The 25,631-nt window shown below is 42.2% G+C and overlaps 1 protein-coding gene and 1 long non-coding RNA gene across 2 annotated transcripts in view; one reads left to right on the top strand and one right to left on the bottom strand.

The window, feature by feature from the left end:
- Positions 1–25,631, top strand: part of LOC146796217 (cathelicidin-related peptide Pt_CRAMP2-like) — a 106,123-nt gene that overhangs the window by 32,899 nt on the left and 47,593 nt on the right. The gene's annotated exons all lie outside the window — the stretch shown is intronic.
- The window catches only part of LOC146796218 (uncharacterized), a 103,654-nt gene continuing 91,134 nt past the window's right edge, over positions 13,112–25,631 (bottom strand). The window contains exon 3 of the long non-coding RNA XR_014969581.1: positions 13,112–13,779. This is a non-coding gene — a long non-coding RNA (uncharacterized LOC146796218). The remainder of the gene's footprint in view (positions 13,780–25,631) is intronic.

Here is a 25,631-nt window from a genome sequence, read left to right on the forward strand (position 1 = left end):
AGCATCACTTTGATCATTTTTACAACTTACATTTTAATATCTTTCATAGTGCTATTTTGCCTTATGGCACATAATGTAAACAATATATTAGATTAAAATGTGTTATTACATCTACCTAGAAACTCTTTTCATCTATGTCGTTCTTTACAAATGTTCTTTTTCTATTCTATCCCATTCTATTCTATTTCATAGCTTCAATAACACTTTATTTTTCTCTGCATATCCAATAATAAAAAATCACAATTACATCATTAAAAAAAAATAGAACAATGTGTTGGACAGTAAAATGAATTTACAAAAATAGATTAGCTTTCTAAAAAATAAAAATATTATTTCAGAGTGAAAATGCCCTTTTGTTGTTCAAAACACTTATTATAAAGGTCTTTGCCTCTATAATGTACACAATCTCTTCCATTAATGCTGTTACAAAACATAAGATTACTTAAAACAAGGCTATCAGCATGGTGGCCGGGAGTTAATCCTAAACTTCGATTTCATTTACTACTCTTCCACCCATCAGATGAGCAAACATGCACCTTTTCTATGCTATTCTATTCTATTCTATTCTATTCTATTGCGTTCCACTCTTTTCCACTCTTCTATACTTTATTTTAATCTAATCTATTATTCTATCCAGCTCTACTCTGTTCTATTATTCATTGTTCTATTCTATTTCACTTTACTCTATTCTACTCATCATTGGTTTGTTCTGTTCCATTCTATTTTACACTCTGTTCTTCTCTTCATTATTCTATTCTAACTTTGTATTCTCTGTTCTGTTCTTTTCTTTTTATTTCTTTTGATTTGTTTTTTCTTTTCCCCCCCAAAACATTAAAACATATAAAATATTAATAATGATAAAAGTGGCATTTATTTGTTAATTGCATGAAACATACCCTAAGCTCAAAGAGTAGAAGCCCACTTTATCATACAGCACATATACATTCCATGATGTCAGGTATAGCAGATTTTCTGAATTGTGAGGTACCTGAGAGAAAATTATCAATTATTTTACTCTTCTTAACTCCACATCTACATACCATGAATATATACATATGATCAAGACAACTTTATTATCATAACTGTGCTTTAATTATTTTTTTGCAATTTTATATAGCACAAACCTGGCCCTAGTGCGTTAGAGTGCTTTCCATGGGCATCAGTATATGTTATATAGACTTACTTTGGCTTTAAGATTAAGAGCCAGATGTAAGTTTTGGCAGACAGGGTACTCAGTTACAAACATGACAAAGTACTTTTCCTACCAAACACTTGGTCTGCCAACTCAATTATAAGTCAGGTGGACTGATACAGATCAGGGTATCAGAATTATGCCCACTACCACAGATAGAGTAATTTCACAGTTACACGCACATACATTCATCATACGCTAGGGCCCATTTCACTAACATACGCTCCAATACTCTACCAGCAGCAAACCTGTGGGAAGAAAACTCCTAAAGCACCCTGCATCTATATCTAGGCGATAGGACCAGTTTAGTGGTTGCCTAACATAATATAAACAATCTATAAACAATAATCATAAAGTCTTCAATAAACGACAAGAAAAGAAACAACCAATACCATGTTTAAAAGTTATATTGCTTTATCTAAAATTAGTCAGAGTAAATCAGAATAAATCATTTCTCATAGTTACCTATTCTAACTAGTGTCAGAACGGGTCAGGACCAGTCTCTCGGTAAAGTCTTTCAGGACCAGGTCCTTAGCATCAGTCCTCAGCAACGCAAGTTCACGCGGCAAGGCGACGAAAGAAAGTGTGGGGAGAGCCCTCCCTAAGCTAACATTTTATAATGCAAAATACAATGAAAACCCACATGAATTAATCAAGCAAAATTGTATCACTGAGCAGAACGAGAAGGAAGGGATGTAACTCTGCAACATCTTGAAATCTCCGCTCAGGAAAAGTCACAATACGCAAATCACGGAACAGGAACCAAGAACTAGAAACTATTAAAGTATCCATCTCGCTCATTTCCCTCGGCAAACCGGCTTTAGCACAATGTTCTTTCTGAGGCTCTTTGTTTACCAAGGACAAATCATTTCTTTTGGAGATCCTCCAAACTTGCTGATGTCCTCCCGGAAATTTCCATATAAGGACTACGGTCAGTTGTCTGTAACCGAATTCCAGCAGGGGTCTCCCTTGTCACATCACAGATTTTGCCTGCACCACAGCTCAGCCAGGCTTCAAATTATTCTCAGTTATTTTCATGAAGGCCTCCATAGGCCACAATAGACCATCTTTAATTAAAGAGACAAAATAAAGATTACTACATCATAATGATTAGACAGTGTTAACCCCACTAACACCCTTATGTGTATGCATTTATCTAGCTTTGCGACATATAAAGCATTAATTCAGACAGCGTTTTGTGCTCAAAATAAATAGCACACAGCAACGTTTAAACATGAAAAACTCGCACGTTATTTGTAAATACAAAAACAGCACACGCATGCTAACCCTCGTGTAACCTTCTCTTGTGTTAGGACAAACAGGTTGATTAGTGAAACACACTTGCACAAGACAAATAATTAGTTGTTAATTATTAATAAATTAATAAAACGCATAGACATGCCAGAGCTTCAAAAGCCCCAGAATTTTCTAACAGAAAACTCTGCTCCAGCAATCCCCCCTTTGGTGATTTTATCACCAAATAAACCCAAAAAAAAAATTAGTGAAAATGTAGTCCCATTTTAGGAGAAATCAGAAATGTCTTTTCCCCTTACACAACATTAAACACCAGTCACTCTTTCATCATCTCTCTTAGTCTCTAAATAAACACTCTCCCTCAATTCTTCTAATTCAATCTCTTCTGGTTCTCTTTTCAAATTTTTCGAATTCTTATTTTTCTTTTCATTTTTCAATTTCTCTTTCCCTCTCCTGTTTTTACAACACACACACACTAATCTCAGTATCAGCAAAGCAACAATTATACAAGACAAGGGAAACAATATTCTACCTACGATAGTACTACCTATTTTTGCAATAAAATCCTTAACAGCTATCATCTTATTAGCTAGTTTAGTCCATAAACTCCCAGTTTCAAGTGGTACTAAATCTTCATGCAAATCAGTAATATTTTTGATATAGACCTTCAGGTCTCTACTTTCATCAGGAATATAAGTGCAACAATGTTGAACTTTCAAAATTCCACAAACTCCACCCTCCTTAGCCAAAAGAATATCAAGGGCAAGTCGATTTTGCATAGACATGGCACGTACGGCACTTAACTCCGTATTTACCAAAAGAAATCCTCCTGCGGTATTTGTCGATAAACGATCAACCACTGTGGACAATTTCCTAATTCCATAAGCATTTAAAGAAATTCCCACTGCTGGAATCAAAACCCCAAAAATATCACCCACAATTTCAGACCAAGTTTCTCTCTTAAAACGTTTTAATAGGTTAATATCTTCTACATCACTTATTTTATCTGTATGAAAAATCTTAGGAAAAACCAAACCCACATAACATGTGCCATACCAATGGTCAGGCAACTTGTAATAAGCCTTGTTCCCACACACATAGTACACTCCTGGAAAAATAGTATCTTCTCCACCTCTGAAACCCCAACCAGTCGCAACGAAGTATGTATCATGGCACTCACTAGTCCCTACAAAATATGTATCATATTGGGATTTCCTTCTGGTAATGCATAGTTTACCCTTCTGCGGTGCATCTAGAGCCAAAGTTGGACTAGCCCCATTTCTCAACTCTTTTCCCATTTCAATGTCCCAAATTGTCTCACTCACTTCATATTTCCCTGCTTTCTCATGCATGTTCACTCTCCTTTCCTCTACCATATCCAGGAAAGCTTTCTCCTCTTCTTTCAAACTGCAAGTTAAATTATTCTTAAAAATGTAATCTAATGTTAGTCCTTTTTCTTCAATAAAAATCTCACCAAAAGTGTTAGCTTCTTTAGCTGGATTCAGCTCTTTGTTCATTGGCAAGTGCCCAAAAATACTATCTCTGTTAGACATGTTATAATCTATTTTCCCTAACAAATAAAAAACACTACTTAAAATACTACAAGAAATACCATATGTCGCTGGTAAATGGTGATAAGTAACACCCTCCGAAACGGATGCAGGTAACTGCATGCAGACATAGCAATCCCTCACTTCCATTGTCTTCACATATTCATATAACAGTTTAGAAAAAACATTACTAGAAAAATTATTAATTGACCTATCCTTGTGTATGTAACTATTTCTAATTGGAACTACTTTTTGTGAATTCTTCTCTATATTAGTCATGTTTTCTGTATCCATCCCAAATTCAACCTTAAAAGTAACTAATAAAACTAAAACACCCCATAGAAGCATTAATATTCCAGTACAACAGCAGCACATCTTGCACCACCTTTTAAAGAAGGCACATCTATTTTGATTACTCTCTATGTTAGCCATTCCGCTTTAACTTCTACTACTCCACTACTGTAATTAGAGCTTTTCAAATCTCCAACGTTTGTTCCAAACTCTTCAGCTTTTTCAAAGATCCTTCCGTTCACTTAGTCCAAGTAAATCCTTTTTACTCAGTTTGGATACTCATCATTTTTCACTCCAATTTCTTCAACATCAAATTGTATCAGATCTCCAACGTCGGAATCCTCAGTACTCGACTCTTCTCCAATGTCAGTCAAGAGTACTTTCAAAATTTCACCAGTATCTTCCTCAACCACTTTTCTCAAGACCACTTCCGAATTATCTCGAGTCACTGTTTCTTCTTTTCCTTCTTCAGACAGTGTCACATAAGACCATTCCGGTGATCTGTACTTTTGGTTGGGTCTTTTAACTCTTTTTATTTCTACTGGTTCTTTTGTTCTTTTTGATTCTTCTTCTTCAGCCTTTGAAGTTTGACTGGATACCTCATTCACTTGTTCAGCTTCCGATGTATTTGCTTTTATTATCCTGTATCTCAGTCTTTTCACTCTATTGTTAGGCCAACGATCTCCTTTCACAACCTTTTTCGGCTTTTCTTTAACACTCCTTTCTCCAATCAAAGTTCTCTTTCTCAGAACTCGACCTTCTGTTTGTTCATTCTCATCATCCGATTCTGTTTCAATTGCCTTTTGCTTTCGTTTCTTAGCAGTTTTCTTTTCTTTCACAGATTCTTTCACCACTATTTGAGACTTCCCTACTTCTGTCCCTCCTCGGGTCTCCGACACGCAATCTTCTTGCTGTCTATTTGTCCCTTTACCTAGCTCCTCATCAATGTTCTCTACACCTCCTCGGGGGTCTTCCGCAATCTGTCCCTCTCTATCTTCTTCTGACCCTGTTTCTTCAAGAATAATCTCAAGTGGCTCTTCAATCTCCTCCTCTTCTGATTCAGGAGTAGTCTCAATGTGTTTTCTCTTTTCTTTTTCCTCCACTGCTATTCGAAACTTCAGGCTCTTTCACAGAATCAGAATCTGATATTCCTTCTGATACTCGCAGTGAATCTCTTGAAGCTTTCTCTGCTTCTTTTCTCACTGATTCTGTATCTTCAGGATCTTCACCATCACTGGAATCTGACTCTTCATAATACTCTTCACCAGTTCCCTCTCTCGGACTTGGAATTCTCAGAGTATGACTTGCATGTACCCAGTGTCTCACTCCAGCACACTTTACTGCAGTCGTTGTAGTCAGAATAACTTGTCTTGGCCTTCCCCACCTTGGAATCAAGCAATTTCTTCTTCTGTGCACCTTAATCCTTACCCAGTCACCTGGACTCAGATCATGGGCTTGCTTCTTCTCAAGTGTGGTAGCTTCTTCTCCAACCTGGTGAAACACAGAATGAACTGCGTCAGCCAGGCCTTTACAGTAATCCAAAATCATGTCATCAGTTATTGTCATCAACTTATTCACAGGCACGAATGCATGGCGCATTGCACGTCCCATAATGATTTCATGCGGACTCAATCCTGTAGTTCTGTCTGGAGTAGATCTCATAGTCATCAAGACTAGAGGCAGAACATCTGGCCATTTCATGCCAGTGGCTAAGCACATTTTTCCAATTCTGTTTTTGATTGTGCCATTAATCTGCTCAACCACACCAGAAGCCTCTGGTCGGTCTGCACAATGTAGCTTCTGCTGTATTTTTAATGCTTCACAAATCAAACCAATGAGTTCATTTTGAAAGTGTCTACCTCTGTCAGATTCAACTGTGACTGGAAACCCAAACCTAGGAATCAACTCCCTCAACAGTAATTTTGCCACTGTTAATCCATCATTCCTCCTTGTCGGGTAAGCTTCCACCCACCTTGAAAACAAACAGACTACCACTAGGACATACCTCAGTCTGTTCACTTGGGGCATTTCAATGAAATCAATTTGCATCCTTGTGAAAGGACCTCCTTCTCTGCCAATTGTCCCTAAACTCACCACTGTCTTTTTCCCAGTGTTAAACTGCTGACAAATTAAACACCTTTGACAGATGCTTTCCGCAATTGTCCTAAACTTTGCATTGTACCAGGTCTGTTTAAAGGACCTAATCATCGCGTCCCTCCCCAGATGTCCCTGGCCATGATACATCCTTGCCATTGACGACAAAATTGAGTTTGGCATCACTGGTCTGCCATCTCTGTAGACCCAAACATGGTCTGTTTCCCTTGGAGCACATCCTGCCTTAACCCAATCTCGTTTCTCTTCTTCTCCTGCCTCATCCTGTAACTGTTTCACTTCATCCCACGTTTCTAGGACATTAGTAAACATCACAGAAGGGAAAGACATTTCCTTTTTTTTCTCTTTCCCTGTTAATCGATTGGTTTAGTTTCGCACAATACTGTGCCACATCGTTAGCATACCTGTTGCCAACAGTGATAAAATCCTCTCCTGAAATATGTGCTGCACATTTTACAACTGCTAACTCCTTAGGCAGCTGTATCGCCTCAAGCAATTTTCCAATCAGCTCAGCATTCTTTATCGGAGTTCCACCCGATGTCAAGAAACCTCTTTGTAGCCACAGTTGGCCAAAATCATGCACCACTCCAAACCCATACTGACTATCAGTCAACACAGTTGTTCTCAAATCTTTCCCAATCTCACAAGCTCTTGTCAATGCCACTAATTCAGCAACTTGCGCAGATTTTACTCCTTTCAATGGTGATGCTTCCATAACTTCTGAAACTTTGCACACTGCATATGCTGCACATAGCACACCATTATCATTTCTCAGGCATGATCCATCCACAAACAACACATGATCATTCTCAGGCAAGGGAACATCCTTGATATCTGGTCTTGGTTTCGTACAGTACTCAAGCACATCCAAACAATCATGATCATCTTCCATCTTTATACCCACATTCTCAATATCCGGCAAAAGTGTTGCTGGATTCACATTCGTACATCTTTCAAGAGTCACATTTGATGCTCCCAGAATCACCTTTTCATACTTAGTCAACCGACTATTTGACATATGCTGAGTTCTGCTTCTTGTCAAAAGAATCGCCACATTGTGAGGTACGAATACCCTTACAGGATACCCCATTATGATCCCCTCACTCTGTTCCAGGCTTCTGCATGTTGCAGCCACAGATTTTAGACAACCTGGTAAACCCACAGCTACAGGGTCAAGTGTCGATGAGAAGTACGCAATAGGCCTTCTCAATTGTCCATGTTTCTGGATTAACACTGAAAGTGCACATCCATTTCTCTCACTGCAGTACAGTTCAAATTCTTTTTCATAGTCTGGCATACCCAGAGCTGGAGCTTCACACATTTTTGTTTTGAGCTCTTCAAATGCTGCCAATTGTTCTGCATCTAGATCCAATGGATCTGTCATGTCACTTTTTGTCAATTTAATCAATGGCTTTGCTATCAGGGAAAAATTAATTATCCACTGAGGACAATATCCCACCATACCCAGGAACATTCTCACTTCTCTCTGGGTTTTTGGAGCTTTCATTTCTCTGATTATTTTGATCCTGTCAGTAGTCACTTTTCTCAAACCTTTCTCAATATTATGTCCAAGATAATGCACCTCTTTCTTGCAAAATTGTAATTTGGCTGGGGATACCTTTAACCCTCCATCTGCCAGATGATTCAGTAAAGCTATGGTATCCACTTCACAAGCTTCACGTGTCTTTGATGCCACCAGTAGGTCATCAATGTATTGTACTAGCACTGAGCTTTCAGGCATGATCAGACTTTCCAACGATCTTTTCAATAACTGATTGAATATCGAAGGACTCTCCGTATACCCCTGTGGGATACGACACCATGCTAAAATACGCTGGCCAAACCTAAATGCAAAAATCGGCTGGCTGTCATGATGCAATGGAATTGAAAAGAATGCATGACACAAATCAATCACTGTATACCTCTCAGCGTCATGTGGAATTTGATACAGAATCACCGATGGATTCGGCACGATAGGACAACATGCCACCACAATCTGATTAACCTTTCTCAGGTCCTGCACGATCCTGAACTTGCCATTAGGCTTTTTCAGTCCCATTATCGGTGAATTACACGGACTACTCAGTAGTTCTCTTAGGACTCCTTGCTGAATCATTTTCTCAATTATAGGAGTTATCCCTTCAATTATCTCTGGTGTCATTTTGTACTGAGGAATGTTAGGATATGCAATTCCCTCTTTCACTGCAATTTTCACTGGATCTACATTATTCATCAATCCCACATCCTCTCCTGTAAAATCCCAAACTGCTCTTTTCACTGTGTCTCTCAGCACTTGAGGCAGATCCTCCGGATTGAACACTGGAAATGTACCAATTAATTCATTTTCTCTATTTTCTAGAGTCATCCGGTAGAAAACATCATCATCTGGTGTCTCAAAAGCTATTCCATCTGGTGTACAGAAAATTGTGCAGTTCATCTTGCATAATAAGTCTCTACCTAACAGGTTCACTGGGCTTGTGTCACAGACAATAAATCTGTGCATGTCTGAAAATTTCCCTATCTGTACTTTCACTGGTTCAGTAAGACGTGTTCTGATTTGTGTATTCGCTACACCAACTACTTGGATTGCTTCATCCGAGAGAGGAAGATTTCTAACATCTGTTGACCTGACAGTTGATCTTGTCGCACCTGTGTCTACTAAAAAAGTAACACTCTCTTCATTTATTTTCCCATCCACAAATGGTCCTGCCTGGTCTATTTCTAGAGTTGCACCAAGTATGCACTCTTCTTCCTCTCCTCGGCACCGTCAATAATCACCTTCAGACTCACTCCCTTCACTCTTTAACAAGTACTGTTGTACCTTGTTAGTACGTCTTGGTTTGTTTACCTGCTCATCATTGAAGAATCCCGAATCCTGACTGTACTTTTGTACCCCTCTATTCTGCGGTAAAGGTGGTTTTGGCTCTTGACTCTGCTGCTGTCTCACAACTTTCTGCTGTTGTTGCTGTTGCTGCTGGTTATTCCCTTCATTCTGCACCTGTTGATTTAAGGATTTACCCTCATTTAATGGTGGATTAGGACATTCCGATCTCCAGTGTCCCAGTTGGCCACAGTTGTGACACGGGAACTTTTTCTTTGCTTCCTCAAGACTTCCCCTTCCCTTTCCTGCAAATCTTGGCCTATTTCCCGTATTATTTCCTGGATTATTTGCCTGTTCCACTAACTGTGCTTCTTGTCTTTCTGCAACTTTCACCTGTGCCCACATTGCTTTTTCCTTCAGCTTTCTTTGTTTTGCTTCAATTTCATCACTGAAATATTTTGCATGTCTCAGAATCTCATCTACTTTCTTACTCTGCCAATCCACTGTGTGTTCACGAATTCTCTCACCAATTTCAGGTCTAAGACCATATACAAATCGGTATACAAAATGACTCAAATCCTTGTCACCCAGGTGTTCATCTCCACTGAATTGTTTAAAAGCCAGTATCAGCCTTTCGTAAAAAGCATGAACTGATTCTTTTGCTTCCTGTTGTGTTCGATCTATTTTAACCCAGTCTGTCTCTTTTGGAGGAACTTTACTCTTCAGGTATACCATCACCTGATCGTACTTCCTCATCACTTCTGGATCTGGTGCCCCTGTTCTCGGATCTCTTGGATATTCCTCACTAGGCCAACTCACAACTATTTTACACTCAGTCCACAAGTCTGCTGGAACAATTATATCAAACAGACTATTCAGGTCAACCCACAGCACTTTTGACAATTTCACAAACCTATCTACCTGCCTATACCACTCAACGGGCTTTTCTCTCAATCGAGGGAAATCATTCGTAAATGATAAAATATCCTGTCTGGTCCATGGAACATGTACATATCCTCCTCCAGGTATTTCTCTCATGGGAAACTGCTCCACTGGTTTCTCTTTTTCTCTCACTGGAAATGCTGAGTAAGTTGTTCTATCTTCAGATTCATCCCTTTTCTTATACCACCTATCCTTCCACTTTTCTACATCACCCCATCTACGCAATAATGCCACCATTTCTTTAATCTGTCCTGTTCTACCAGAATTATTCAAATTCTCTATGTCCTTCTCTGTGAAATCCATTCTGTACGTTTTCTGTAAAGCCTTTACTTTATCAATGTCAACTCCTTGCTCATTTGCTATCGCTCTCAGTCTATCATGAGTATTTCTTGCTCTCCATGTTATGCTCTTGCACATGAACAATAATTCACCATCATGATGACTTTTCAGGATTTCTGTCGGAACCGTTCCTGTCACAAGCTCCTCTAATTCTATACGTAATTTAACCACATCAACAACTTGTGAATCTTTATCCTTTTTCTGAAGAACTTTCATCCAGTCATTTAGGTCGTCAACTGTTATTTCCGCAGTTTTTCTTGCTGAAACTATTTTTCTCTGCGGTTCTAAAATTGGCATCCCTAAACTACTAGAATCACTAACATTCATGAATTCATTACCTGCGTCATGTCTTGTTTGTCTCAGGTCATTTCTCCCTGTTCTTTTACCTGAATCTCCTGAAGGACCAGCTGTATTATTTGCAATATATGGAACTACCAGCCCATTTTCACTTGCTCTCTGTCCGTCAAACATAGGAATTACCGGACCTATAGTAACAGGCACTGTAACAGCTTCCATATTCATCGTTAACTCTCTAATTTTCTCAGTCAGTTCTGTTGTCGTCTTCGCTAATTGTCTGGCATTCCTGGCATTTTCCTCTCTGAAAGAACTATTATTCCTTGATTCAGATGTCATTTTTTCTTTCTCAACTGTATCTCTTATCGGAGAAACAACTGGTGTACTCTCTTCCGATTCTGATCTATATGGAGGTGGTCTCTTGTACATCATATCATTCAAGACCTCATCTTCAAACTCTCCATATCTTCTCCTATCTGTCTCAGAAACCCCTTCTTCTGAAGGAGCCGAAGCTTCAACTGTTCTCATAGGATATAATCCATCTGACATGGTAGCATCTCGCCATCTTTTCATTCTATCTTGATGTGTCTCACGATCATGTCTCCTCCCAAACATGTACCTGTACTGACCTCCAGTTCTCTGTCTTTCTCGATTTAATACTTCTTCTTCCCATTCCACTAAAGCCTCGAATTGTGTAGGTCTCGGCTTCGGGTCCAGATGTACCATCTTTTCCCGTAAATTTCTCAACACGGCTAGATTAAATGAACCATGTTCTGGGAATGCTAAAACACCATCTTCTTTAGTATACCTGACCCAATTTTGCAACCATATACAGGTATGTAATCCATATTTCGCAACCATGAAGGATGCAGGTGTTTTCGCTGGAGGTAGCAACTCACCCTCTCTTGTCTTAACCTCTTTATCCTTGCTAAACCACTTCTTAACCTTTCCAAAGAACGTCTTTTCCTTTTTCTCTTCTTGATAATACATCTTAGCTAATACTTATTAAACTCTCTACTTTTTAGGTTGAAAAACTCAATTCTCGCAACGCACCAGTCCTGGAGCGTCTACGTCACTAAGCAGCTCTTCCAATCCCTGCGCGACTCACACTACGCACCAATCCTAGCGCGAACCCTATTCTGAGTCACTATCCAATCAGTGCGCGAACCTTCTGACGTCAGTAACCGCTGCAGTCTCTGTCTCCTGTCTCTGTCACTCGTCTACCCCTCTTTTACAAAAACTCTCAGTAGACTTCGTGTGTCAAAATTTCTACAAAATCTATTAGTTACAACATGAAAACATCTCCATTGTCTGCTTCGCTAACCACAGAATAGTAAAAAGAGAGTCTATTTCTCAAGAGTCAACAATTTTACATACATCTCATAACTGTTTCCTCTAGGACGTATCCAAAAGAGTCTTACAATCAATAAATGTATATGCATTCACGCACATTCATACGAGAAAAATATAGTACATACACACAAAATCCTGCTTCTTGAGAACAGCGCACAATCTGCCTCTGTACAGAATTATAACTCACAACAACTAAGCAGCTTACCTCCACCCAGTTCTGCAAACAAGCTCAGAGAATACCTATTACTCCTCCCGCAATAAGCTTTAACGGCAATCCTTACGGATCCCTGGGACTTAAGACCAGAGTTTCACAGATAACCTTCACTACGATACACACTCCTTATATTCCAGAAATGTTCTAATAGTAACATACAATGTCACTGATTCCGAACCCAGACAATGTGAACGCGCAACTTCAATTGTCACACGTAATTCCTTACAATCCCGTCTTTCCCGAGAGCAGCATATACACCTTCCTCTGCCCTACTACGGAACTGCTTCCAGCTTCCAAGTTCCAGAAGCACTACATATAACTCAACATTACGACTCCAACATTTAGTATTAGTACATATACCAAAAACATCAAAATAAATCAATAATCAATAAGCTAATTTACAAGCAATCTTATCTTATCAGATCAAGACAACCATCTAAACCATCCTCTGCTACCAGAGAAATTGATACAGATCAGGGTATCAGAATTATGCCCACTACCACAGATAGAGTAATTTCACAGTTACACGCACATACATTCATCATACGCTAGGGCCCATTTCACTAACATACGCTCCAATACTCTACCAGCAGCAAACCTGTGGGAAGAAAACTCCTAAAGCACCCTGCATCTATATCTAGGCGATAGGACCAGTTTAGTGGTTGCCTAACATAATATAAACAATCTATAAACAATAATCATAAAGTCTTCAATAAACGACAAGAAAAGAAACAACCAATACCATGTTTAAAAGTTATATTGCTTTATCTAAAATTAGTCAGAGTAAATCAGAATAAATCATTTCTCATAGTTACCTATTCTAACTAGTGTCAGAACGGGTCAGGACCAGTCTCTCGGTAAAGTCTTTCAGGACCAGGTCCTTAGCATCAGTCCTCAGCAACGCAAGTTCACGCGGCAAGGCGACGAAAGAAAGTGTGGGGAGAGCCCTCCCTAAGCTAACATTTTATAATGCAAAATACAATGAAAACCCACATGAATTAATCAAGCAAAATTGTATCACTGAGCAGAACGAGAAGGAAGGGATGTAACTCTGCAACATCTTGAAATCTCCGCTCAGGAAAAGTCACAATACGCAAATCACGGAACAGGAACCAAGAACTAGAAACTATTAAAGTATCCATCTCGCTCATTTCCCTCGGCAAACCGGCTTTAGCACAATGTTCTTTCTGAGGCTCTTTGTTTACCAAGGACAAATCATTTCTTTTGGAGATCCTCCAAACTTGCTGATGTCCTCCCGGAAATTTCCATATAAGGACTACGGTCAGTTGTCTGTAACCGAATTCCAGCAGGGGTCTCCCTTGTCACATCACAGATTTTGCCTGCACCACAGCTCAGCCAGGCTTCAAATTATTCTCAGTTATTTTCATGAAGGCCTCCATAGGCCACAATAGACCATCTTTAATTAAAGAGACAAAATAAAGATTACTACATCATAATGATTAGACAGTGTTAACCCCACTAACACCCTTATGTGTATGCATTTATCTAGCTTTGCGACATATAAAGCATTAATTCAGACAGCGTTTTGTGCTCAAAATAAATAGCACACAGCAACGTTTAAACATGAAAAACTCGCACGTTATTTGTAAATACAAAAACAGCACACGCATGCTAACCCTCGTGTAACCTTCTCTTGTGTTAGGACAAACAGGTTGATTAGTGAAACACACTTGCACAAGACAAATAATTAGTTGTTAATTATTAATAAATTAATAAAACGCATAGACATGCCAGAGCTTCAAAAGCCCCAGAATTTTCTAACAGAAAACTCTGCTCCAGCAGGACCATCAGTTTTCCAATGGAGGTGCTCCCATTAGCTCCGTTATATATACTCCAACAACTCAACAAAGTAGAGGCCTTCAGAGTAAACCATCAGACCACCATCCCTGTTAGGGTTGGCAGTGTGATGGGATTTTTTTTCTGTCCATCACTGCTATCAACCAAAATATTTTTACTTTCACAGGATTGTTGCAATTCAAGACCGTTGCAGGAGATATATAGTCTGCTGAGACTTTGCTTTATCTTCCCATTGGATAACATTGTCCATAGGTCCTCACAATAATAGAATCACAGCACCTTACTTCAAAAGCCCTATAATTACATTTTGGGTTATATCCAAGTCCCAGAACTTCAGAAAACAACCTTGTTTTCTTTGCTATGTCGTATTTCACCTCCCTTAATTCCATATCGATAAATAAAATAGACGTGTTTCTAATGATATCATTTCAGTTGAGGATTGTTTTTATTGAGTGAGATGACTAAATCATATAGTATCTGAGTTCAACATTCATATTCACCTCCTAGAGCTAGCATTGACAGCTTAACGTGCAGCTCCTTCAGAAATAAGTAAACAAAACAAGTGCAAGCTGCACTTGTACTGCAGACACTGGTCAAACTGTGGTCAAATAAAGTATCTCTGTAGAAAAGAAAAAAGGCCTATGTGGGTCTTGAAGGCTCTTAATCAGTAAGGGCAAAATGAAACTTAGGGCCAGATGTAGGTAATCCTGAAATACCGAGTCCTTAATAGCGAATTTTACCGAATCGCTATTAAGGACTCGGTATTACAGATGTACGTAAAAATTCGGTAAAAATTACTGAATCGGTAATAAGCGGTAAAAATTAGCGATTCGGAAAGAAAAATAAATACCGAATCCCCATTACTGAATCGGTAACACCGATTCCTTAATAACGAATCGGTAATTAGCGATTCGGTCATTTAAAACATCGGTAATTGTCGAATCAGTCAATCCTGTGCCTCCTCATTACCTCCCAAACAGGAAGTGGCCACACCCATGCAGCTGCACTGATCCTGATGCTGTTTGTGAGGCAGGGAGCACAGAAAACAAGTTAGGACCAACTCAACAAACTATTTGCTGACAACACTGAGCAACTATGGACAACCAGGAGAGGGAGAAGGATGCAGCTGAAAGAAAGAGGAAGCACAAATTCAGCGAGCGGGAGCTGGAGGTCCTTATGGAGGATGTCACTAAGGACCACAACAAACTTTTTGGGAAACAGTTTCTGCACGTGCCTGAATCCCAGAAAAGGCAGATTTGGCTTGTCATCCAAGAAAAAATAAATGCCATTTGAGTAACCCAGCGCTCCATCGAGGAACTAAAAAAACGCTGGTATGACCTGAGGAAGCGTGCTAAGGAGAGGCTGGCAAAGAGGCAGAAGCAAGCCAAACGCACAGGTGGAGGAAGAAACACAGCACCTGCACCAACTGTCCTGGATCTCCTGGTCGAGTGCACCCTCCTGCCGGAGAGTGTGAGTGGGATTGGGGATGCAGACAGCTCAGCCAGAGGTGGCAACAAAAAAGGTAAGATGCATGCACTGCTTGCTGTGCCCCCACTCCCTAACCCCAATCCCCAATGAGGCATTGTGAATCCCACTCCAGTACATGTTTTACTAAAAAACCAGCAATGCATTATGGGAGATGTAGTCAGAAGTAACACATGTCAGAACAGTCAGTCCACTGAACCCAAAGGCATGTGACACACATCAGGAATTTGCAAGCAGAGGACAGTTAGTTTGATTGTCAGGCATGCAATTTATTATTATACAAATGCTGCCAGATAAGTGAGCAAATGTAAATTCTGTCTTCACAGGTGAGCCATTGTGCAGGGCTGCAGAGGGGAGCAAAGGAAAGGCACCCAGGACAGAGAGGACACAAGAGGAGGAGGTCTTGTCGCCCGCAGGGCACACCACCCCACCACCATCACCACCACCACCACCACCACCACCACCACCACTATCACCATCACCACCGCCACCATCAACGCCACCAGCACCGAGAGCCAGGAGGCCTGCAGTGGCTAGCCTCCAGCCGATGGAGGTGTTTGAGGAGGACAGCATAGGAGGACAACAGTCCACGGTGGCTGAGGATGCCAACGGTGCAGGCTCACAGTCCCCCACAGAGCGCGCCCACACACGTGCCAGACGCCGCAGGGCAAGGGCTGCCAGTCCAGCTTCACAGGGCGATGATAAGAGTGTGTTCACCGGTCTTGAGGGCAACATGCTAAAGGTGCAGCGCCTGCAAGGCAAAGCCATAAGGTCAGTCCAGCGGCAGATGGTACAGATGAATGGGCACATGCGAATAGAGAAGGGCATCTGTTCCATGAACGATACAGTGGCTGAGGGCATGAGGGACATCTCCGAGGCAGTGAGGCTGCTGTGCAGCAAATTTGATGAGGACTGTTTGGCAAGGCGCAGGGAGAGGCAGAAACTTGAGAACTACACCAAGGCAGTTAACCGCCTCTCCACTGCCACCTCTCTGCTCTGCAGGCGCTCGGTAGCCATGCAGAAGGAGATGGCCCACTGCAGCCGTGATGTGGCAAGGGGGCTGGTCACAGTGACCAGTGCACTAGAAGTGCTACAGACCAACCAGGTAGCCACTACAGGTGATGGGGGGGATAGTGAAGAGACTACTAGCCGCAGTAGCATCACGCCACCTATCACAGAGTCCAGGAGGCGCAGCGAACGGCACAGCACTGTCGCAGGACAGACTGGCAGTGAGGACAATGTGCCCAAGGAACGCAGCAGTGCAGCGCGTGGGCGCAGGAAGTAATGATGCCAGCCATCACATGGTTTACCGAAATAAGTGGTGTAACCCGTTTTGGTTTTGGAAACTGCATTTATAGTAGGCCTGGCATGTGACGCCCTTCATGTTGTGGTGGTGTGCTATGAAATTAAACACCGTCACTCACTTACAGTAACTGGCTGTGTCTCCTTACTTACTCAGAAATAGTTGCGTGTTATCTCAGCCTGTCTGTGCCTCCCATCTGGTGCTGCTGCCACACCTGCTGCGCTATGCTCTAGCTGTGGACAGTCCTCACCCTCGTCCTCCGAGTCAGTTAGTTCCACTGCTGTTCCTTTCTTTGTGGCAAGGTTATGCAGCATGGCACATGTTGCTATTATTTTGCAGCAGATGATGGGGCGGTACTGACGTGCACCTCCACTTTTGTGGAGGCAACGGAACCTGCTTTTTAGAAGACCAAAAGTGCGCTCCACAACGTTGCGCGTGCTTTTATGTGCCACATTGTATCTTCTCTCACTTGAGGTGGAAGGGTTGAGATATGGAGTTAGGATAAATGCCCGCACGGCATATGCGCTGTCACCTAAATGGGAAAGGAAGTGCCATTAATAAGAGTCACCAACACATTCATCCAAGGTACACATCAGGGTGTGTCACATTGATTTACCTAGCAGGTATCCTTCTCCAATTTCACCCCTTGCCAGACGTGTATAGATCCCACTGTTCCCGAATATGTAGGAGTCATGGGTACTCCCTGGAAATTTGGCCACGATGTCAGTGATGATCTTGTCCGCATCGCATTTCACCTGCACGTTGATGGAATGCGTAGATTTGCAGTTCCGGCATATGTATTCTGTAGCTGCAGGTGGGCAGATTGGTATGTGGGTCCCATCAATTTACCCTATTACATGTGGAACTGTGCCTTTTGGTAGAAATCAAGCTTTGTCTTCTGCAGTTCCGCCTGTGTGCTGGGGAAGCATATGTAGTGATGCATTCTCTGTATCATGGCATCCAAGAATGAGTTGAAGAAATGGGACAGGCAACTCTGTGACACACCACCTGCTACAGCTATCACCCCCTGGTAACTTCCTGATGCACAGTGGCGTCACTAGGGAGGTGCGGGGGGTGCGGACCGCACCGGGTGACACCATCACATGGGGTGACACCGTGACAACTAAATAAAATGCTAAATATTGCTGTTCTGCTCTCTATGATTCTATATGTTTCTGCTGCTATGAGATTGATTATTGTCCAAGTCCGTCCAATTAAATTTGAGCTATAATACGACGTCGGCGTCCGGACGTCGACGACGTTCAAAACGCTCACGTGACGTGGCAGCTCCCGGACCCGCCGATTTCATCAGGCCACTGCCAAAGCCCACCACTACACGTGCTTAAAAGTTAAGCACTACACTGCCACTGCTGTTTCTTCGTCCCCCATCATCACCAGCACCAGCAGGTAAGGAAGCACGGTGGGGTGGGGTCAGGCAGGGCGGAGCGCGACTCCTCTGTGGCTGTAGCAGACGGGCTGTGTCGTTACCGAGCCCTCACATTAAATGTCTGACCTGACCCCCCTCCTCTTTGTTCCCCACGAACACCTATTACTGCTATGCCTGAACAGGTCCTTCCATCGGGGGCGTTCAGACTCCTGAGGAGAAAAAACACAGCCCGGGAGGCGGCACCAAATTTCCTCGGTGTTTCGATGAGAGAGCTCACAGTGCGCCACCTTACCTCTGGTCTGGAAGGTCAGACTGACTTTAAATGGAGCGGATTCTCGCGCCAGTTATAAAGAGGGAAGCCTGGCGTGTCCTCTCTGTTTCTGCTAGGGTCTTCCTCTGAACACACAAGTGCATTGTGGGGCTTGTAGGCTTTGTTTGGTTCAATTAAAAACAAGTTGTCTAGCACATCTAATAATGATTTGTAAATGGAAAAGCAAAAACAGGATTCACGGTGTTCACTAGAGATGGAGAAATTGTGCAGCACACTACTGGTGAAAATTAGAGCAATTGCTGAGCAGGCAGAGGTGCTCGATAAAAGGCAGGCAGTGATGGATCAGTGATCCATGTGTGCCAATGGATACACTTATTTTGGGGCTAAGATTTACTTTTCATTATCAGACTTCGATCCCGAGAGACAAAGGCAGAGAGAAGAGGAAAACGAAGAGGATAATAAAAAAGTAAAAAAGAAGAAAACTGAAAAAGAATCACCAAGGGTGAGACAGACTAGGAGTGCAGTGTAGATGGGTGGAAGAAAGAGGCATGAGGTGGAATCAAAAGTACTCAGCCTTGGTATCTGGCAATCCCAGCATTCAACAGCAATGGCAGCGGGCTCTTAGGAAAATCTTTGAGCCCCTTCATTTTTTTAAATTCACCCCTGCGGTTGGTATGTCTGGGGTACAATCTGATCTAATCCTTTTGAACAGCGCACAATCAAAAGACATGCATGTGTCTGCCTATAACGGGGCTTTACGTGACTCTGAAATGAGTCACTACAGTGCCAGATACTGAAATCCAAGCAACAATTGTTCAGTTTCTCAAACAGGACTTTAACAAATTTAATGTAATCGATGTCAACAATGCAGGACGTGTTTGCATTTCACTTGTTGTACCTTACTTTGCATTACTAAAGAGTATTTGGATTTTCCGGATGCTATGCCTCTGTAGTTGTATTTTCATGTAACGTGTGACTCTTGTTTTGTGTGTACTGTGAACTGAGTACCCTCTAGGTGTTTGTTTTAGTTCAGTTTGTTCAGGGGTGTTCATGAAAGGGGCACGATTGAGAGCTTTGGCCCTAATGAAGTCTTATTACTTTAGCCTCAATCTCAATTAGCTTCCTTGCCAGCCTGCTGCACCAGGACCAAGATATCTCTGTTTTTCTCCTTGTTTATGCTCTTTACTCTGCTTCTCAGGCCCTTAACCTTCCCTGTTCTCTCGTTGTATTAACCTGAGCTTTGGCTTACACCTATAGAAAACCCTCTCTCCGCCATCTTGTTAAACCCTCTGTCCCAACAAACACTACAACAACTCCATCACCTTTATTATCTGCATCCTGTATCCCAGGAGGGATAAGAGCACCCTGTCCTGAGTAAACAGCATCGCCATTTGTGCTGTATGCACTCATGACAGATCACACCAATATTCCGGGCCTTACAAAATCTGGATATCTTCCTTTTTTCTTTCCCCTGCACCTTGTGACTGCCCTCCTGCTGCTGGACTCCCTGCTGCATCCTGTCAAAGTTAAGCGCGCCCAGGAGTGTTTAGAGAGGACTTGACGTGCACATATATTTGCATCAGAACATTAATACCCGAACGCTGGCCAAGTTATTTAAGGGGACTTCGACTGTCAGCAATGGGGGCTTGTAGAAGTACGTATGTATTGATTTGCCTCAGCTAATGTTCTCTCTAAACATAACTGAATATCTCCGAACTGGTAAGAAAGTGCAATTAAGGCAATGGTGGTATTTTATATTTCACCGATAGGCCTGTATGTATCCTAAGTTATGTTGCTCTTTTTAGCACTAGTAGTTTGCCCTTACTTATGATCTGTATTTTGAAAAATGAAGCTACTACTTGGATTTTTCGGTATCTTTTTACAATAAACTTAGTTTTACTTCGATGTATTTTATCCTGACCTCACATATCCATTCACATAGATGAAAGTAAAATCAGCTTTTTGTTTCCATCTTTATTTGAAAGTAATTACAGGCAGGTAATTTGATGATTTTCTGGCTTCATCAATAAAAGTAAAAAAACATCTGGGAGCCTTAATTATTGCGCACAGGTATCCGCATGGAGACGCCAGCCTGCTGCTGAACGTGTTCCAAAGTTGGCCAAACTTAGCCTGGAACACAGAGTTTCACTCTCAGGAGCAGTCACCTGCCAGCAGGCGTTTATTAACCAAGGAAACGATGCACTGTAGCAAATCTGGCAGTGGGACAGCTCGTGCTGTAAACCGGCAGACTCCTCCAGGAAGCGGGGTGCGTTGCGCACATACCACATGGTGCCCACCGCTTTGAGCGACGCTGGCCTCTGCCCTGCCTGACCCGGCTTGGCTCTTTTTAGTTTTTAAATGTGGGCATTTGCATTGTTTTCAGTACAAGCCACCGGCCACCCCCACCGAGGGGGCGTGGCTATATCTTTCAGCTGTAGAGAAAAGTGTAATGGAAACACATTTCATTAAAGGAAGTGCAGAGATCAGAAAGCGAGCCATAGACGGGTCGGAGCGTTGCGACTTGCGAGGCTGTTTGTTTATCAGAGGAGGGAAGGGAGTTTATGCGCAGACTGCAGAGCATTTCTGTAATGAAGCTGTTAGGTCCCGGACCTGGAGGGAATAGGGGCAAATGAGAGGCGGGGACTGGGGGTGACAAGGTATGGGGGTATGGGGCAATGTGGGAGTTAGCACTGAAACCACATTCTGTATGGCCCCGTTATTTGGCACTGGCGGACTCGGAGGAGGTCCACCATGGATTCATGGGGTAAGTCGTGTCTGAGGTGGTGACACCATGAGTTACCCGCACTGGGTGACACCAACCCTAGTGACGCCTCTGCTGATGCATGTAGGTGCAGGCTGCAGAGCACCTGAACATGTGTTGGTATGTCATGCGCCCTTGGTGTCTGATGCTCCAGGAGTGGGTGCAGGTCCTGTATCAGGTCTAGGATGGTTTGGGGGTGTAGCCTGTACCTCTCATGGATTTCAGCCTCAGTCATTTGGAACAGTGTAACACGCAGTCTGTACACGTGCTCCTCCCGTCTCCAGATCCTCAGTCCTGCTGCTCGCAAATGTAGCCGCCTTGCTCTTGCGTAGAGGGCCGCCATTGTGTTCACACTGTTGCATTTTGGGGCTGTTTATATGCAGTGCACCTGATTACCCCCTGCTTTGAGTCAGTGGTAATTATCGACTCTTAAATACCGAAATTTCGTAAATTCGGTATTACTGATTTTCAGTACATCGCATTTGCGATTACTTAAGGATTTCTTATTTACCAATTCGGTATTTAGGGGTTTCGGTGTCTGCTAATCGCTAAATAAGGAATCGGTAACTGGTTTCCCTTATTTTTAATGATTCCTTATTTGCGATGGCGTTCGGTATTCCCTACATCGCACATGGCTAAATACCAGTCGGTAACGCAGATATTTATCGAATTTTGGCATTACCAACCGGTATTTAGCCACCTACATCTGGACCTATATGTTTCAAGTTGAAAAGAGCGTTTGGCATGAAAGCCAACCCTGATTGACAATGTCACACATGACTTGGCACTTATTTTCGTATCATTCAAGCTGATGCATTTCAGTTCAGTAAATATTTCATGTAGTTCTTTTTTCAGGTCTGATGGCAGCTGTAGCTGTCTTGTCAACGACCTCATGTTGCTAATACACTGCTACATACAACCTGCACATGCACTACACAGAAAGGTGACTTTTGGTCAGCTCCCTTCAGCCACTTTTAAGAACTGTGGGCCATATTATCAAGGAACGGCGATAACATTATCGCCGCTTTAGCGGCAGGAAACTGCCGCTAAAGCGGCGATAATGGGCTTGATAATATGCCCTTGTGAATTTCCATAGAAGCCCAGGTTCTGGTGTGAACCTGGGCTTCTATGGGAATTCACAAGGACATATTATCAAGCGCATTATCGCCGCTTTAGCGGCAGTTTCCTGCCGTTAAGGCGGCGATAATGTGTCACCGTTCCTTAGTAATATGGCCTTGCCACTCGTTGGTTGGATGGGCTCTCCTTAAAGCCATGGCATTTTGTGAAAAGTTACATGGCTTTAGGATTTTGTTTTGCATTCACTCTTGTGATGGGGCAGGGCTTTAGGTAGCCCCTTTAGGGAAACTCTCTCCTATTTCCCCACCACTGCCACTGGATGCATGTTCAATTCCAGGGACCTACATACGCTATAAATCTACAGCATCATGATATGCAAGGGAGAGTTCTCTGAGGTGCAGGGGAGTCATTAACTGCTTTAAGGGAGGCTGTGAACTGAACCTGTTCAAGGTGAATCCCAGCTCGCAGCCCAGCAAGATCATTATCAACAAGTCTCTGACAGCTGCACAACTGCTGCTGAAGGTTCTTCCAACAGGTTGATTGTGACTAGCTTGAGAAGACTTCTATGTCTTTGGCCATTGGTCAGTCTCTCAATGACCCAGTCACTGGCAACCAACACTGTAGCTTCTCTTAAAGCCAGAAAAGTCTCAATCTCTGCTGATAACAAGCTCAAGGGCTCAGGATTACCTCAGTGTAGTGGCAATAAAGACCCCAGCTCAAAGCTCTCACTCTAGAGTACAACGGCCACATCTTCCTCCCGTGCTGTTCAAGAGCTCCACGCAGACTACTATTGGTTGGAGGATACTGCTGCGGGCTCCAGTAGGTAACACATAAAAGCCCCTTCCCAAACAAGTGAACAGCCCAAAGCCCAATACCAATATTCTAATCTGGCGGCGGATTCTAGAAAGTCAGGTGTCAGGAGCTGTCTTTGTAGGGTGCAGAGGCGATGATGCTCTCTTGTTTGTCCCTCTCTCTTGTTGGTGCAGCATGCTGGTTAGAGTTTGATCAGTGATTGGGAGACAGGAAGATGCACTTCTAGTACTTCAAGCGAGTTCCTGCACCCAGGTATGGTGGCAGGGCTCCTCTGGGCAATCTCAACTTGCAGGTATATGTTCTTCACTCTCTTAGCATGCCAGGCAGACTCCGGTACAGAGTCACGGCTTGTCCAGTAGCTCCTCTCTGACTTCCCAGATAAGGTCTTCTCACCTCTGAGAAGTTCAGTGTCACCCCCCTGGATCACATGAATTCTGCTTGTATTCAGTGGAGTACTACTTACTCAGTCAGCGAAAAAATCTGAAACCCTGTAAGGAAGTTTCAATCATACTTTTGTAGTTATGTCCCAGGTGGGGGATGATGATTACCCTGTCAGGGTCCTGAATTTGATCCAAGGTGGTTCGCTTTCTGTGCAGCTCTACTCTTCAGAACAAAGTTGTTTGTATTCGGGTGCCTCTCTGTAAGTTTTCTGTTTTGCATCCAGTGCTTTAAATGGGCCGGTACTGTCCGGTACGAAGTACTGGCCCTTTTTTTTGGAGAGGGAGTACTGGCACTTCTCAGAAACAAGCAGGTACTCTGTTCTCACTTCTATTTTTCCATTTCAAGCACTGCACAACATTGGACATAGGCCTGAATCAAGCCAGACCTATTGACTTTGGCAGTGTTTGTATTATCACATACATTCTGAAAATCTGAGACTGTGAATTGAACATTACCAATGTCTGTGGAAGAGGTTGCGGTATTCGGAGTAATCTCTATCACTCAAGTTCTCCCATTCACACCACATTCCTCTGTATTCTCCGGCTCTGTTAGATACTTGCACCCTTTTGTCCACACATGTTTCTGGAATCTTTCATCTGCATATCTCACATGTCTTCCTCTTCAGTTCTGCCTTTTCACTCTTTTCTGTTGCATGTACTTCCTTTCATCTCCTTCACTTCACCACCCCCCTACACAGCAAACCCATTCACTCACCTGTGAATGTATGACGTTACTATGCATACATTCACCACGCATGGTTTTACAACATGGTCGTTACAACAACCACGTTGTTACCACGCATGCCATTCAATCATATAACAGTAGGCATTACATAGTTCTTATTAACTCCGAGTCCCTACCATATATACCAACGGTGGCACCAGTATACATACCTACATTGTGAATATCCTGTACCATAAGGTTTTTAATGAAGTGGTGATCATCATTCCCCCTTCTTTGTATGATTTTATACCGCAACAAGACAAACCTACAGATGTGTTAGTTTAATTGAATCCTGACTGCATCTTCGTTATTGTTAGAAAACTGTCCTGAAGAAGGTGTTCATTACACACCGGAACGCTGCGTCGACATTTGCTTTCTCATAACAATGTATTTTTAATGAAATGTTTTTATATGACACTATTTTATATGTTATTGTGTATAAAAATGTATTAAACAAATACTTAATGAAAACGTAAGATTTTCTTTATAATTTATTTTTTGGGATGATTGAACTGTAATGATGCCTTCATGATATTTAGTAACTGTTATGTCCCCTTATATTTGCAATTTTCTGACCACCAGCATTGTTTAGCATGTGTTTTGACCATTTAGTTGCTAGGGACCTATTCGTTTTCAGGATTTAAAATCCAACACATTACCTGGTGTTGCACGCCCCCTACAGCGAGTCGTTGTTACGACTTGTGATGTAATGGCACGGTTGGTAACAACGCGCGTTGTGGAAACAGCGTTGTAAATGCTGTTTCCCCTCACCTGTAAGCACTGCAATTTCTTTTCCTGACTTTAACCATATTTTGACAGCTGTGTACCCCTTCACATACTTTCCCATATTTACAGATGGTACATATGTGACAAATGGCCTGTGATCTCTGCAGAGAGTCCAAGGATTGGCTGAGCATCTCGTCTGATTATCTGTAAGCGTCCAGATCAGCAATAAAAAGTGTTGTAGAATTCGAAGACTTTATCCTGGTTTACATTCCTTATCTTCTCAATAAGGACTAACAAGACGCATGGGCGCCGGTTTCTAATTTTTCCTGCTCAATATATCCCATTCATATTGTTTATCTTTTGCATGGATCCTATTGGAATTTATCATGGCTCTTTCATGCACATTTCAAAAGTCTGTTTATTCATCTATGGTTATTTCCACCAAAGTCTCCAACTCTCAAATC

This window comes from Triturus cristatus, chromosome 10, assembly GCF_964204655.1.
Source record: "Triturus cristatus chromosome 10, aTriCri1.1, whole genome shotgun sequence".
NCBI classification, from domain to species: domain Eukaryota; kingdom Metazoa; phylum Chordata; class Amphibia; order Caudata; family Salamandridae; genus Triturus; species Triturus cristatus.